The sequence below is a fragment of the Saccopteryx bilineata genome, chromosome 2 (genome assembly GCF_036850765.1).
Source record: "Saccopteryx bilineata isolate mSacBil1 chromosome 2, mSacBil1_pri_phased_curated, whole genome shotgun sequence".
NCBI classification, from domain to species: Eukaryota; Metazoa; Chordata; class Mammalia; order Chiroptera; family Emballonuridae; genus Saccopteryx; species Saccopteryx bilineata.
Genome location: NC_089491.1, coordinates 138,070,813 through 138,086,421, shown reverse-complemented (window position 1 = coordinate 138,086,421; position 15,609 = coordinate 138,070,813). Strand labels below are relative to the sequence as shown.

The window sequence follows — 15,609 nt, the reverse complement described above, 5'->3', positions numbered from 1 at the left end:
TTCCAGTGCAATTCCTCTTGGATTTTCTTTTTCTGGTGCATTGCTTTGACTTAGTTGAGGATTCAAATTACCTCCTGCCTAAATTTCTGCAACAGCCTCCTAGCCTGTGTTCTGGCTAGCCTCTTCCAGATATCTAATCTTCTACAGACTAATCCACCTAAAGCAGGTCACTTTCCCCATGTTACTTTCTATTTTCTCACATTTACATTGCATTTTACCATTGGAACATTCTCCCATGATGTTACTCACTGGAACATTCTCCCATGATTTTGTTCAATTTCCCCCCAACTCCTCAGAAATTAAATACCACTCATTAGTCCAATCCCATGTGCATACAGTGCACATAATAGTTTCCTTTTCAGAATGTGTATTGCAGCTCTTGTGTCTCTCACTTTGGTATTCATTTATTCTCTAATTGACTCATATTTCATAATTTTGTCTCCAGAGCTAAATTGGCCAAGACAGGCTCTTCTTCTTTCTTCTCTCTAGCACTTAGCTTGAGATGTGAGTTCTCATTAAATATATTGCTCACAAAAATTAGGGGATATTTTATCGCTTCATATCCATTTAAATATATCCCCTAATTTTTGTGAGCAGTAGATTTCCTGTCTGACCAGGTGGTGCAATGGATAGAGCATCAGACTCGGATGTAGAGGACCCAGATTCAAAACCCTGAGGCCGCCAGCTTGAGCATGGGCTCATCCAGCTTGGGCATGGGCTCACCAGCTTGTGTGTGGGGTTGCTAGCTTGAACATGGGATCATAGACATGACCCCGTGGTTGCTAGCGTCAGCCCAAAGGTTGCTGGCTTGAGTCCAAAGGTCACTCACTGGCTTGAGCACTGGGTCACTTGCTTTGCTGTAGCCCCTCCCCAGTCAAGGCACATATGAGAAAGCAATCGATGAACAACTAAGGAGCCGCAGCAAAGAATTGATGCTTCTCCTCTCTCCCTTCCAGCCTGTCTGTCCCTATCTGTCCCCCTCTTTGTTTCTTTCTCTGTCTCTGCCTTTCTTGCTAAAAAAATTTATTTATATTTCCTAACACCTGAATAACAATCACATTTCTTCTCAGGAAACTGACAGTAGTAAACCTTGTAGTTAAATCTGATATTAGAAATGTAACTGAAGAGTAAACAAGATAACAGTTGTGATATTTGCACATCTGATTTCTGTTGTGATATTAACTTCTGATTTCTGATAAGCTCATTTCTCCTATTTCAAGGGATTGAGTAGCAGGGCTCAAGTCTCCCCATCCCTGAAGTTAGGGCAAAGGACTGCCCTGTCTAGTCTGCAGCTGTTCAGTGACGAGAAGGGGCATGAGAAAGATGGCAGAAATGGAAGCATTCTGTGGAGGTCACAGAAGTGCCTACAGCCTTTACATTTCAATTCAGAGGAACAAGCATAGGAAGAGAATTTCAGTTGTTTTCAGAATGTGTTTGTTTTTTCTTCCCCCTCTCATAGCAGTTGTGATATTGCTCAAAGCTCTTGTCCCAGTTAGGAAATGCCAAGCTTCTAGTCAGTTGTGAGGCAGTACATTTAATGCTGAAACACAAACTTACCTGAAATAGTCTTCCAAGTTATTATATAAATAAACAGAGACTTATAGTTAATGTGCTTTTTCCATGCTTCTGAATTTGTGCAGAATTCAGGATCCTGCAAAGGATCTAATGGAAAGCCAGTTTTAAGCTTAACCCTTTCCATTTAGTTATGTGACCTTCTTCAGTAAAAGCTGTCCGTCCATCCATCCATCCATTCATCCATCCATCCATCCAACCTGTGTCACCCCAACACTAGCCGTAATACAACAGAAACTTTATCTGCCCTTCAAACAAGGAAAATGAGAAAGAAGCAGAGACACCAAGACAAACCAACGCATAACTGGATCGAAGTCACTGTGAAAGCATCTGTGTAACTCAGGAGATGCCAAGTGCATGGGACCCTCACTATAAGTAATAGTGATGAGAGCCCCAGAAGGCCTGGCTACCTTGTTCTAGACACCTGCTTTGTTGACTCAGCAGTGCCCCCTTCTGGCTATTACTTAGTGGGCTTCTGTACTCCTGTATGAATCCCCACACCCATACAGTAATAGCCTGGATCCTGGATCTGAGAAAACGAGGAACTAGTGAAGTGTTATTGTGTGTCTGCATTAATTTCTGTCTAACTTAAGCTGGCAGGTGAGGGGTGGAAATGGGAAGCAAGGAGTTATGTGATACAGAGGAATTCCAATATCTCTCTCCAGCTGTAAAAGTCAGATGTTATGGCTAAATATATCCCCCTATCCTGAGCCAAATACATTTCCAAGATGACTTGGCCCACACACCCAGCTAATCACACGCCGGCGGAAGCCTGACTTGTCTGCCTTCTCTCTTTTTCTCCACTGACAGGAACATTTTACCTGACCGAACAAGCTGTGCTTCTTGAAACTCTCTTTTTCTTCTCATGGAACCTCATCTTTTCTTTCAGGCCTGTCCAGGACATCTCCCTTGGCATTCTTTGAAACCTCCCGAGATGGCCCTCACATCTGGGGAAGTTGGAGAACCACTGGCCCATCCAATCCTACTTCATCTACGATACCTGTGTGGCTGTGCTGGGACTCAGACATGTCTCCTCCCTGCACTGGTCCCAAAAAGTTCCAGCTTATGTCAGCCCTTTGGCACACATCATGGATTGCCTAATGTCATTTCATGTTATGACCTTCTTTTATTCTTATTTAGCATTCTCACTGTTCTTTCCCAACCTAATCCCCCAATTAGAGGTGGAAACAATGAGAGTTGACTCCTACTGTGCCGTCCATTTAGTTAGGGGTCAATAAATGTTTCTGATTGCCTGGAAAGGGTCAAAGGCACCAAACCGTTATTTTATCCTTGGCAGCCAAACATGAGTTTTGTGGGAAAGCTGTGTACTCCATAGCACTGTGGGTGTAACTCCCAGACTCTGAGTCCTCAGCGGGTTGAATGTAAACCATGGTTTAGGAAATGCAACAGTTTCTCAATCAATCTTCATTATGATGAGGCAAGACTGTGTGTTAGGAAAACCTGGGTGATCCTCTTGGAATATAGTGTCTTAATTGTTGAGTATAGAACTTTATAGGAACATTGCAACAGTCTGAAAAAGTTCAAGTACACTATAAATGTCATCGTCACTCATGACACAAAGCATGATATAAAAAATAGGCACTTGGTCCAATTATGCACAAAGGTGAGGCCTGCTGGATCCCTTGGTGAATCCTGCCCGGTTCTTGGGGAAAAAGTCAGGCACACAGGTGGTGCAGGGCTGTTGTCATTGGGTGAGGATGCCCTCTCACGGAATAAGCTTCTCAGTGATAACCACTATTGGAGAGAAACTGTAAGAAAAGCACCATTTATGAAAATGCAACTCTATTAGGCTTCTACTTCTGGGAGACACTATAATTAGACACAGTCCCTAGGCTCTCATCAAGGTACAGGGGATCCTCCGGTTACGACAGTCTGACATACAACGTTTTGATTTTCTGACGCTACCTCCCATAAAAACTTAAAAAAAATTGAGATGTGAGTGTTTTCTCTCTTGCATGGTCCTTCGGCAATCCTGATCCACCTGACCCAGCATCTCCAGCACCTTCTGCAGGTTCTCCTGCCTCTCCAGCTTCCTCCTCCCAATAGGTCACTCTCTCCCACCTTGCAATGCCCCTTCCAGTGTGCAAGCCAACCACAGGAATAAAGGTAAGGAATTTTATTGCACTCATTTTTTGTCATTTTTTTCTGCTACTACAGTACACTGTATTGTATACTATATTTATTTCCTTTTCTTTTTTCTGTGGCTTAGTTGTATTTTTATGTTCTACAACTGTGTTAGGATAGGTAAGTGACTTAGGCTAGGTCGCGTTTCAACTTACACCAAAATTCGGGTTACGTCACTGTCCTAGGAGTGGAACTGTGTTGTGACCCAAAGACCCCCTGTACAGAAAATTGACATTAATTAAAAAAAAAGACTTTCATAATGAGCACATGGTAGTTACAAGTCAGAAAAACAAAATACAGTTTTTTAAAAAACAAGTGAAAACAAGAACCAATAAGCTCTGGACCCCTCACTCGATGCTCGCAGCCTCCTGTACAACAGCCATAGGGCGCGGCTGCCTGTCCTAGAGACTGAGCCTGCTGAGCACTTCATGGCTCTCCGAGACCCTATCAAGCCTTAAGGACGCCTTGCAGTCCCCCTCTATGTGAGACCCTTTGAGATTGCCTGGTACCATTATTTCATTCAGACTGAAAGGATCGTATGAGGTATCCTCTTCATTTCATTCGTCCCCTTGTCTTCAGAACCTGACTCGTAGATTTTGGGGTCACTGGGTTGTTCTTTTACTACATATTTACTAAGGCACCAAGTGCTTACCACATGGCATAGGTTTCAGTGTCCACATTTTGTTTATTTATTTCCCTGTTTACTCATTAAACAAGCACTGTGAAGTGGAAAGGTTGTGCCTTCAGATGAGCAGGACAGGTCAGGCAAGAGAGCACAGGTTTGTCTAATATGTTGGTACCAGGTCCGTTCTTTGCTGAGACCAGAGAGCTTAAGCAATATTTTGTTCCTATTTGACAGCTCTCTCCACAACCCCAGAAAAAAATCCCTGTAATAATTCAGGTCTGGCAGGGGACCAACAAGCAACCTTTCCTGAACATAGTAAAATGTATACACTTTTATTGCCATACCTAATCACAAGCACAGGGGTGATTTTCATAGACTGAAAGGAATGGCTATTTCCAAGTGGTAGTTTTCACTGTACAGCAATAAAGCAAAGGAGAGACAATATAACAAATATTTGTAATTATTATATTATTATAAAGGAATCATCAGTATAATTCTGTCAAGAAAAGAGAAAGACCTGGTAAAAGCCTGTGACAGCTGAGTGGGTGCCTAATCTCACTGCTGAGACCTGGCAGCGCTGCTCCCTCTGCGGAGGGCTCGTTTGCTCCACAGACCTACCTTGTCAGTGCCTGTGCCCAAGAAACCTGTCGCTGTGCATGGACTGCTGTTAGTCAGGTTTCTGATTAATGGTCAGCGTGCAAGGTCTGACCACTTTGAAGCTTACTGAAAGATGGCAGTTTCCCCACTGAGATATTTCTAACTCAAAATTATTCTGCAATTTGTAAGGTGCTGGTGATGAAGGCCCCACCCAGTCACCACCTTTATTCCTGTCCTGACACACACCTGTTTTCATGCAGGTAAAACACTATTGTGGGAAATTAAATGGTTTTAGTAAACTCAGAGGTAGGGGGTCCTACAATTGCCATGACTTAGAGATTTTCTCATGGTCCAAGTATAAGTATGTTGACCCCTCCCACTAACTAAGACACACTCTGGGAGCTGCACCTTGGGTGATTTTCTCATGGTCCAAGTATAAGTATGTTGACCCCTCCCACTAAGACACACTCTGGGAGCTGCACCTTGGGTGATTTTCTCATGGTCCAAGTATAAGTATGTTGACCCTTCCCACTAACTAAGATTCACTCTGGGAGCTGCACCTTGGGTGATTTTCTCATGGGAACCTCAGAACCAGAGAGACCTCTCCCCTGGGTAGTAATTCTTTGCAAAGAAAAGGGCAGTGTGAGTTGTTTTCCTACAAAAAAGGATAAAGGCAAAACAATTACATCATGGTGGGAGAATTACTATATTTTCATTTACTTTTCTACAGTTTAAGGAGGTGATATCTGGCTCATTAGAGCATCACATAAACCAAAGACCACAGTTTTGGAACCAAAGCTTTAGAAAAATAAAAAAATTTGCAAAGTGCTTCTCCTTTCTGTAGTAGTATGCTATCAAGTATCAGTTCTTTCAAAAGTCATCTTTAAAATGAATTATAAAATTATTTGTATTATCTTATCTCCATGGACTCGTAAGGTCTAATGTGTAATTAATCAAAACAGCATCTATCATCTGGGAAAATATTACCAAGATTTATTTCTTTTATAATTCTAGATTTCTCATGAAATGGATTTGGGATTAACTGGAATGTTACTGATAGCCCCTGTTAGAACCTTTTTTTGATAAGAAAATAAATGAATCTCTTAGTTCTTTAAAAGAGTCAGTACATGACTACCAACATGTTCATCAGTTAAAGAAAAAAACTCTTCAATTGAGAATACAGCTCTAGTAGTTCCTGAAGGGGTCAGAGGTTCTGCCGTTATCTTCTGTGTACACCTGATGTCCATCCTTATTTTACTCGGAGGAAAGAAAATGTAACCATGTGGTGATTTTGCATCAGATAGTGGACTTAGGACCCTACAGGAGTCACTTTGCATGCTGAATCTGCCACTTGTCTTCTCTTAACCTTATAAGACAGAATTAGTGGGGATTAATTTAGATAATCAGTATAAAATACTTAGAACACTACTAATGCTGATTGGAAGTTCAGTTTTTCATTTTCTTAAATTATTTTAATAAAAAAAACCCAAAATCCTCTATGCAGCATAATATTAATTGTGTATTATTGCTGAGATACTCAGTTATTTCTACAAAATCATCAAAAGCGGAGAACTGACAGGAATAACTGACACTGTTCTAGAGTAGTGCTAGCCGATAGAATGTTCTGTGCTGAGGAAAAGGTTCTATATACCTGTGTTGTCCAAGCGGGTAGCCACTAGCTGTATGTATATGACTATCATGCATCTGAAATGTGGCTAGTGTGACCAGGAGACACATTTTTATTGTTACGTAACTTTAATTCATTAAAACTTAAGTAGCCAGATGTGGCTAATGAGTACCATATCAAACAGTGTGCTTCTAGTGAAATGAGCTCAAATTTGAACCAAATACATCAGGGTCAGCATTCATAACTAAGAAGATAAATGATACCAATACACATGTAACTTACGACTAACCAATCCATTGTATTACAAATCTCTCTGTAATACATGTTAAAAAGTCAAGTTCTTTTTTTTTTTTTTAATTTTATTTTTTCAATGGGGTGACATCAATAAATCAGGATACATATATTCAAAGATAACAAGTCCAGGTTATCTTGTCGTTCAATTATGTTGCATACCCATCACCCAAAGTCAGATTGTCCTCTGTCACCTTCTATCTTGTTTTCTTTGTGCCTCTCCCCCTCCCCCTTTCCCTCTCCCATCCCCCCCTCCCCCCCCCCCCCCCCGTAACCACCACACTCTTATCAATGTCTCTTAGTTTCACTTTATGTCCCACCTACGTATGGAATAATGCAGTTCCTGGTTTTTTCTGATTTACTTATTCCGCTTCGTATCATGTTATCAAGATCCCACCATTTTGCTGTAAATGTTCCGATGTCATCATTTCTTATGGCTGAGTAGTATTCCATAGTGTATATGTGCCACATCTTCTTTATCCAGTCATCTATTGTCAAGTTCTTTTCTTGATGAGCCTACCACACTGCTCACAAAAATGAAGGGATATTTTATTGCTTCATATTCATTTGGAAATATCCCCTAATTCTGCTCGCAAAAATTAGGGAATATTTTATCGCTTCATATTCATTTTGAAATATCCCCTTACTTTTATGAGCAGTATACTTAACCTCTATTAATGCTCCTAATTCCAACCTATATGTAGATGAAGACAGAAATCTCATTTGACTTAAGAGGCCCAATGGTTTGGTATGACTATTTAAAATCAGGCTGATAAAAAGCTATGGAAGCAACCCAAGTGACCAACAATAGATGAGTGGATTAAAAAGTGGTGGTATATGCATACCACATGGTATTACTCGGCAAAACAGAAAAAGAATTAAATCTTAGCATTCATGACAGCACGATGGCCCTATAGGGTATTATGTTCAGTGAAATAAGTCAGAGAAAGATAAATACCATATTTCACATATATGTGGAATCTAAAGTACAAAATATATGAACAAACAAAATAGAAACAGACTCTTAGATATAAAGAGCAGACTGATGGTTGGCAAAGGGGCGGGGCTTGGGAGTTGGTATGAAAGAGGTGAAGGGATTGAGAAGTACACATTGGTAGTCACACAATAGTCATGGGGATGTCAAGTACAGCACAGGGAATACAGTCAATAATCTTGCAATAACTATGTATGGTGCCCGGTGGGTAGTGGAAATATCAGGGCAGGCGGGAAATACTTTGTAAAGTATATAATTGTCCAACCACTACGCTGTATATGTAAAACCAATACAAAATAAACTGTAATCGGAAAGATAATAAGATGCAAACGAAATAAATAAATCAAATTGGGCTGATAAAATGTTTCTTATCCAAAAAGTTGATAGTGAATATGAAGACTTCACCTTCCCTTTTATCCCTTTTCACAAGGTAGTTGTAGTCAAATGTAAACATGCTCAGGAGTATACCAAAAGGGCGCTAGATGTCTACAAGAACTGTGATTGAAACCGATGTGATTTTGAAGTCCTGAAGGGAAACTGGGTGTGCTGGGCTAGGTGGAGCCGATAGAGATTGTGAAAGGTAAAAAGCAACAAGAAAAAAAGTTAAAATTGTATCAAGATCCAAAACAGGAGAGGAAACTCTTAAAGCACAGTTGGTGGTGTTGACCATTTGTTCTGCCTGAAACTCAGTTCTCATCATTTCTCTAATACCTCTTGATTTCTTAACTAACTGCCTGGTGGCTTCGAGATTTTTCACTGCTGGCCACAAGACATGATTAGGGGAGTGTGCCCTGCTCAGCTCCAGGGGGTGCCATTTACACTGTGGACTACACAAATTGGTAAATTCATTATGACCACTTTCTGGCTGATGGTAGGAAAGGCGTTCTTGAATTCACACAGGTATCATATGGCCTAGAAGTCCTCCAGTCTGCCCCCTAGAAAGGCAATACTCGCCTTGGGGGCCACCCTGGACCCTTCACTATTTTCATTTTTAATGTAGTTACTGATGACCTCATTCCTACAAATGGCTCTAACCACCACCTACATGGCTCTTGTTACATTATTCACAGCCCAGATTTTCGTCCTGAGCTCTCGACTCACATCTGGTTGGGTTCGACACAGTTGTAATCAGATGTCTTAGTGGCACCACAAACAAAACATATTACAAAAGCGGATTGATCGTCAATGCTGATTAACACCACCGCGATCCACCTGGAAACTCAAGCCAGAACATGAGAATTATCTTTATCTCACTCAATGTGGATCCTGGAGATTCTGTCTCGGTTAACCCCTTCTGTGAATGCCCCTGCTACATTCTTAGTGCAGCTGCTCAGGACCTCTCAGTGCCCCCAGTAGCCTGCCATCTCACCTGTCAATCTGGTCCATGCTGCCTCCACATGGCTTCTATGGGATCTTTCAAAAATACATGAGTTACCATGTCACTGTCCTGCTGAAGCGTCTTCAATTTTTATGCCTTGTTACTGTGATTTATAGTAAAGTTTAAATTCCCAGTTGCAGAACAGGAACAGGGGAGCTGGACTCTGCATGCTTTTCCATTTTCAATTGCTCTCACGTCTAACATACATCTACACTTTAGTCACACACATTACATCTGTCTCTCTTACCAGGCCCACTCACTCTCTCAGTCTGGGTCAACGGCCCTGCCCAGAACTCCAGCGGTATCACTAGGGATCTCCGCAATGCTTTCCAAATCTATTATCCCCTTTAGACTGGGATATGATTCTACCTTGAGAACAGGAATATGATTTTATCTTTGTATCTCTAGCACCTACCCAACACCTGCTAGTCAACAGATGTTTGCAAGTAGATGGATGAATGCAAAGGTGAAAGGGAAGGGAAAGCAGGAAACTGATGAACTTCAAACACCTTTGGAAGCTCAGAAAAAGCAGGGAGCTTGAAGAGATGATGTGTGATGCAGACAGTATCTTTAGATTCAGAAACCCCTGACATGGAAGTGTGGAGTTGATGACATCAGTTTCACAGAAACCTAACATTTTTATGCTTCAGTGTTATTTTTTTTTAATCTACAAAAGGAGAAATATTACTTCAAAGCATTAATACTTTAAAGCCTTTGTCCTCTATGACAAAGTGATGATATTAGTGATAAACCTTAAAAAAAAGTTCTATGACATTTAAATGCAAAGCAATAATGGGAAAGGCTAAAAGTTGCCTTTGAACAAAGCTATTTTAAAATATTAAGCGTAAAAAGAAACTCTCCAAGAACATTTTCATTTCTCTTCTATTTTTATTTTTTTTTCTTCTATGTCACATCTGTTTGAAGTACATTTAATGTTACCATTAAACTGTGTCAATCATTTTACAAACAAGAGAGGTGATATTTTGCTTCATAAAAATTGTCTTGCCCTAAGTCTGAAATTTTGTTTGGTCTTGAGGTCAAATATTTTGGAGTATATCTGTTTGTTTGGTTGCCAGTAACAACATAACCTGTGATGAGATGCACCTTTTTTAAAAAAAAATGAACATTTGTACAGTTTTAGAAGTCAACTCTCCCTATCATTTATTTGGGGTATAATAAATATAAGTCTGGAAGCTGCATTTCATAATTTCAAATACAGATATTTGAAAATGCAATTAATTTAAAAATACTTTTAGTTTTAAAACTTTACTGAACCAATGTTTTGTTTCACTTGCATCTTCCTTTATAGTATCAGGCATTCACAAGGTGCTCAATAAGTATGGAGATAAATTAGTTAACATTTTGAGCCTTGATTTACTAATAAATAAAATGGGATTAATATCCATATCATAAAGCTGTTGGAGAATTAAATAAGGTGGTGCTTTGTACTGTGTCTGATGCATAGCAAACATTGAATCAAAGGTTGCTATTATTTGCATATCTGATCCTGGTAAGCCTGCTAAGGGGCCTTTTTATCATTAACATGTGTGATCATAAAAATGTAAGAGTGTGCCCCTTACATTTCAGTCTGAACTATGGGGTAGTAGTTAAGTAACAAAACACAAAGTCAGGTTCAGAGACAAATCGGAGTCTCTAACTGAAGAGACAGCCAGCCAATAATAAGAAACTGCCCTTGTAAGGATTAAGGAGCTTATGCAACAAATTCTTTTCCTTTTGAGTGTTTCTTATCTACCATGCAGCATAAATCTAGTCTTGAATAACATAATACACATTATCGGTCAAATGTAAATGTTGCTTCATGTGAATTTTCTTTCCACCATGGATTTTCATCATCCCTCTTGTTTCCAAATAGATCAAGAACCCCCGACCTGGACTGTTGCATCACAGAACCTACTTTGTTCTTTTCATAAACAGATTTTAAAATAGTTTTTTAAAAGCCTTAGAGAAACAGGTGTTTTCCAAGTGTTCCTTGTTTTAGCAGATGCTTTTAAGTGTATTCTGAATCTTCTCCATCTCTCGTTGATTATATCCTTCTGCTCTCTCCTTAATGAAAACACAGAGTAGTCACAGTTATTCAGAATTGGTCTTAACTTTGCTACTTTACTCTTCATGCTTTAAATAGTTGTTTACAGGAATTTTCTCTGCTGTTACTGATATTTCATGATATACATATTATTTTCTTCTTAAATGATGATATGGGAGACTAAGGTCAGTATTCTGGAATAACATTCAAGATGAGATTTCATAAGAAATAAAAGAAAGGTTCACTATCATCCAGTTTAGGGAAAGAATTTAAAAGTGGTTGTAGATGAAAAAAACATATGATTTTCTTAGAACACTATGAGTTAAAATAGTTTAATTATATACACAACAGATAAGGTTTGCTAATCTGAAGAAATCACTGGAAAAGATATTTTGATTTTCAGGCTGAAAAGTAAGGAAGATTTTGTCAGAGAATGTATTGAATTCTCGAATATCAAAGAATGTTTTGGGAAAAAATCTCATGAACAGAAGTAAAAAACAACAATTTTTAGATTTTTTCCCCCCTACCATTGATCAGAAAGTAAATACATAAAAACCAGATACTCTGGAAGCCAGAAGGGCTTATGTTGTTGTGGGACAGGGATTCTACTTAGACTTCCCTATACATGGTATGAACTATTTTGAGAGTGTTCACTAAAATTTGCCTTAACTCCATGTTAACTAACGATTTTTTTCTTACAACTCTGAAGACCCAGTACAAGGAGTCTGACTTCATTTTTTGATGACTACAGACATCTTTTAAATCTTACCCTTCCCACACCCCCTTCTGCCCCACATTTGAGCAAGTTGATAAGAAAGTCCAGGTGCATTGTCACCAGCAGTAAGTTCAAATGACATGCTAGAGCTGCTGCCCCAGCCCTACCGTCTCACCACCACAAAGCTCAAAACCCGCCACCATTCCTATTCACAGCTCTTTCAAGCCATTTTTAGTTCAGCTTGAGAGGACTGCCCTGCTCTCCCCAGAAAGCTTCATTATGGGAATAAAGAAACCTTCCCATACTCTGTTTGTGTGTGTGTGTGTGTGCATGTGCGTGTGCATGTGCATGCACGTGTGGCATCATCAGTTTGGAAGTCCAAACCAAATTTTGGGTGGGGATCCATCCAAACACTATGTATGGGCCACAACACCCAGTCACCATGATTCCAAAAGGAGGGGTCCCTTGCAATGAAGACACAATGATTTTAGTACCTAGAAAGAAATATGCATCCAATAGAAACTTAATAAACTGGGATTCTAGTTTATAAATCGATTTCCTGTGAGTTTGCATCCTGGAAATCCATTCCATTGACCCTAATCAATGCAAAAATGATACCAGGGTCTGAATTTCAGAACCACAGAAGTTGAAGACTAGTCTTTGGAGGCTGGTAACCTAGCCAACATATTACAACCATAGCCTTCTACTCCTGCCTCCATTCACATATGGACACACAACTTTATTCCTCTAAGAAATAGCACACACTGCCTTTGAAGGCACAACCCTACTTTATGGGAAGCACACTTGAATGCCTGTGGGGAGCAGCAGTTAACTTGAATGGAGCAGGCGAGAGAACTGAGATGTACTAGGTTTTTGTATTACAACCCAGAATAACCTGGGTCTATTACATTGTCTATTAAAACACTTTACTGTTTAAAAAGCATGTACTTTAAAAGGCAATATACAGGCCCTGGCCAGTTGGTTGTGGTAGAGTATTGGCCTGGCGTATGGAAGTCCTGGGTTCGATTCCTGGCCAGGGCACACAGGAGAAATGCCCAATTGCTTCTCCACCCTTCCCCCTCTCCTTCCTCTCTGTCTCTCTCTTCCTCTCCTACAGCCAAGGCTCCAATGGAGCAAAGTTGGCCCAGGCGCTGAAGATGGCTCCATGGCCTCTGCCTCAGGCGCTAGAGTGGCTCTGGTGGCAATGGAGCAACGCCCCAGATGGGCAGAGCATCGCCCCCTGGTGGGCATGCTGGGTGGATCCTGGTCGGGCACATGCAAGAGTCTGTCTGACTGCCTTCCTGCTTCTAACTTAGGGAAAATACAAAACAAAACAAACAAACAAATAAAAGGCAATGTACCATTGGCTTTTGACCTCTCTATAAATGCTAAGGTGGAAAGTTGCATGACTAGAAATATCAGAACTTTAACCTCTTTGCAATCAAATTTTCAAAAGTCCCTTGATATCTGCAATGTAGACAGTAACTTACAGGGATGCATGTAAACGGGAAGAGAGCCGCTGAAGGAGCGAAGGCCTTTATTCCGACTCTCTCCTGCTTTATATTCCCACTGTCACTTATATTTCATGTTGATCAGATCCTTCTGCTTCATTAATTATTTAAAAGCGGATGTTCATTTATGGGACCTCACTCCTTAAGTAAATTTAGATATATTACTTGACTTTAGTATTTCACACACAAAAGCAGTATTTTATGAAACCTTTGAGCAATCTGATAAACATATAGCAAATATAAATATTATTTGCTTAATTAGAAATCTGGAAATACACAGATGATTTTTAAAGAAGTCTGGGGTTTTGGAATTTTCCAGAACTAGGTGTCAGTACTGGCTCCACCAGTACTAACTGTAAGGAAAGTTGGTTAACCGTATCTGTTCTATGGAGGGCCTTGTGACGACTGAATGAGGCTGCATACGCACAGCGCCCATCCTAATGCCCTGCACGCAGGAAGTGCTAAACCAGTGTTAACCTCTTTCTTTTCTAAGTTAGTGTCTTAGAGTCCTTAGGGTTTTGGTTCTCTGAAGCCTTGTAGGCGCTTCATCACCTGATAGTTCACTCAGAATATATAAATTGGCTCAATCATACAGGAGAGTTTAATTGATTAAATTTGCGGAGGTGCAATGATAAAACAATGGCAGGGATTCCACCGATCTGTTGACTCAGCCACTGTTGAGTTGATGCAGTGGAGAAAGTGAGAAATTTGATGATGACTGGGCTATGGCTCTTCTTCTTTTGCTTTCTGACAAGTCAAGGAAATCTACCTGCTTGGAAGCCATAGCCAAAGTCTTAATCAACCAACACAGTCAGGCGATTGACTTTCTGATAAATAGGAGTCCACTGTTTACTTTGAAGGAGTAGTTTCGGTATGGAAATTCATTAGCTAGCCTCAGAAAGCACTGTTACACACCGAGTCTGCGGAAGTAAACTCTGATGCTAGGGGCGGATGAGATTCTGAAAGGAATCAAGCTATCTGCTTTACCCTTCCTAAGCAATCTTTTCAAGTTACTCTCCTTGAAAGCGTAAAACAAAGCCACTTTCAAACACCCAGAAAATGCAAACACCTATTAAGACAATGTTAGGGTTGAACATATAACTATACCAAAGGTCAGGTTTCAGTTACAGTTCCCATAGCAATTGTGACACGGCCAGTTTATACTTCAACAGTAACAACCCAGGGTATCCACAACCAGCGAAACCACTTCTGTAGCAGCTCTAGGCCTCTCTGTCTTTGAAAAGTTTTAGCTGTTATGTTGTATTTGTTTTGGTGTGTTTACTCACATCAGTATTTACAAAGCATCTCATTTAGGTTTTACTACTGAGAGCTCTTCAAATCGGCCTCACTGTCTCGTAGTGATGGCTGCAACCATGTGTATTTTGCAATTGTCCATTTTAGCCAATAGCCTTATAAATGCATCTTTATACTTTTTATGGAGAAACATTTATGATAAATCCTCCCTGGTGAACTAGAAAGCTGTTTTTACACTATGGTGTATATCAGAAAAGTGAAGAGTATTCATCACTCAGCAAATGAACTCAAAGTGGGAAATATATAAAAACAAAGGATCAAAAACCAGAAAGTGATATACCTAAAGCTGAGGATGAGTTTTGATGGAAACTACTTAAATAAGACAATAATGTAAACACTGGATAAATTTTGTTTTAAAAGGAGAAGTATAAGTGATTTTTTTTTATCATGCAGGAAAACTAAAAAAGACACTACAGTTTCAAAGTGAGACAAGAATTAGTGATCTCTGATCTTTCTATTTAAAGCTCAGTATAATTCACCATTATGCTGGAATCACAATGGGAGATCAAGTGGCCAGTCCATATACTTAAAGTGAAGAGAGTGATTCTGAAATATCCAGCACAAGGGCCAACAAACTAAATATAACCTGAGGTCTGTTTTTGCAAATAAACTTTATTACAGCACTGCCAGGCTTACACAATACCTTTAAATGTTGTCTCTAGCTGCTTCCATGACACAATGGCAAGCAGATGGAGTAGTTGTGACAGAGACCACTAGATTGGCAAAACATATAATATATACAATCTGGACCTTAACAGAAAATTCAGCCAAAAAGCATATATAAAAGCAGACTGGC

At 39.9% G+C, this 15,609-nt stretch overlaps 1 protein-coding gene across 3 annotated transcripts in view; it reads right to left on the bottom strand.

Annotated features, from left to right (window-relative positions):
* FAR2 (fatty acyl-CoA reductase 2) overlaps window positions 1-15,609 on the bottom strand; it is a 137,659-nt gene that overhangs the window by 90,415 nt on the left and 31,635 nt on the right. The window contains exon 1 of one of the 3 annotated variants that reach the window (XM_066258030.1): window positions 2,573-2,594. The exons of the other annotated variants lie outside the window; for them this stretch is intronic. The gene's annotated coding sequence lies outside the window, so the exon portion shown is untranslated. Of the gene's footprint in view, window positions 1-2,572; window positions 2,595-15,609 lie in introns of those variants that run through there. 3 annotated transcript variants of the gene reach the window in all.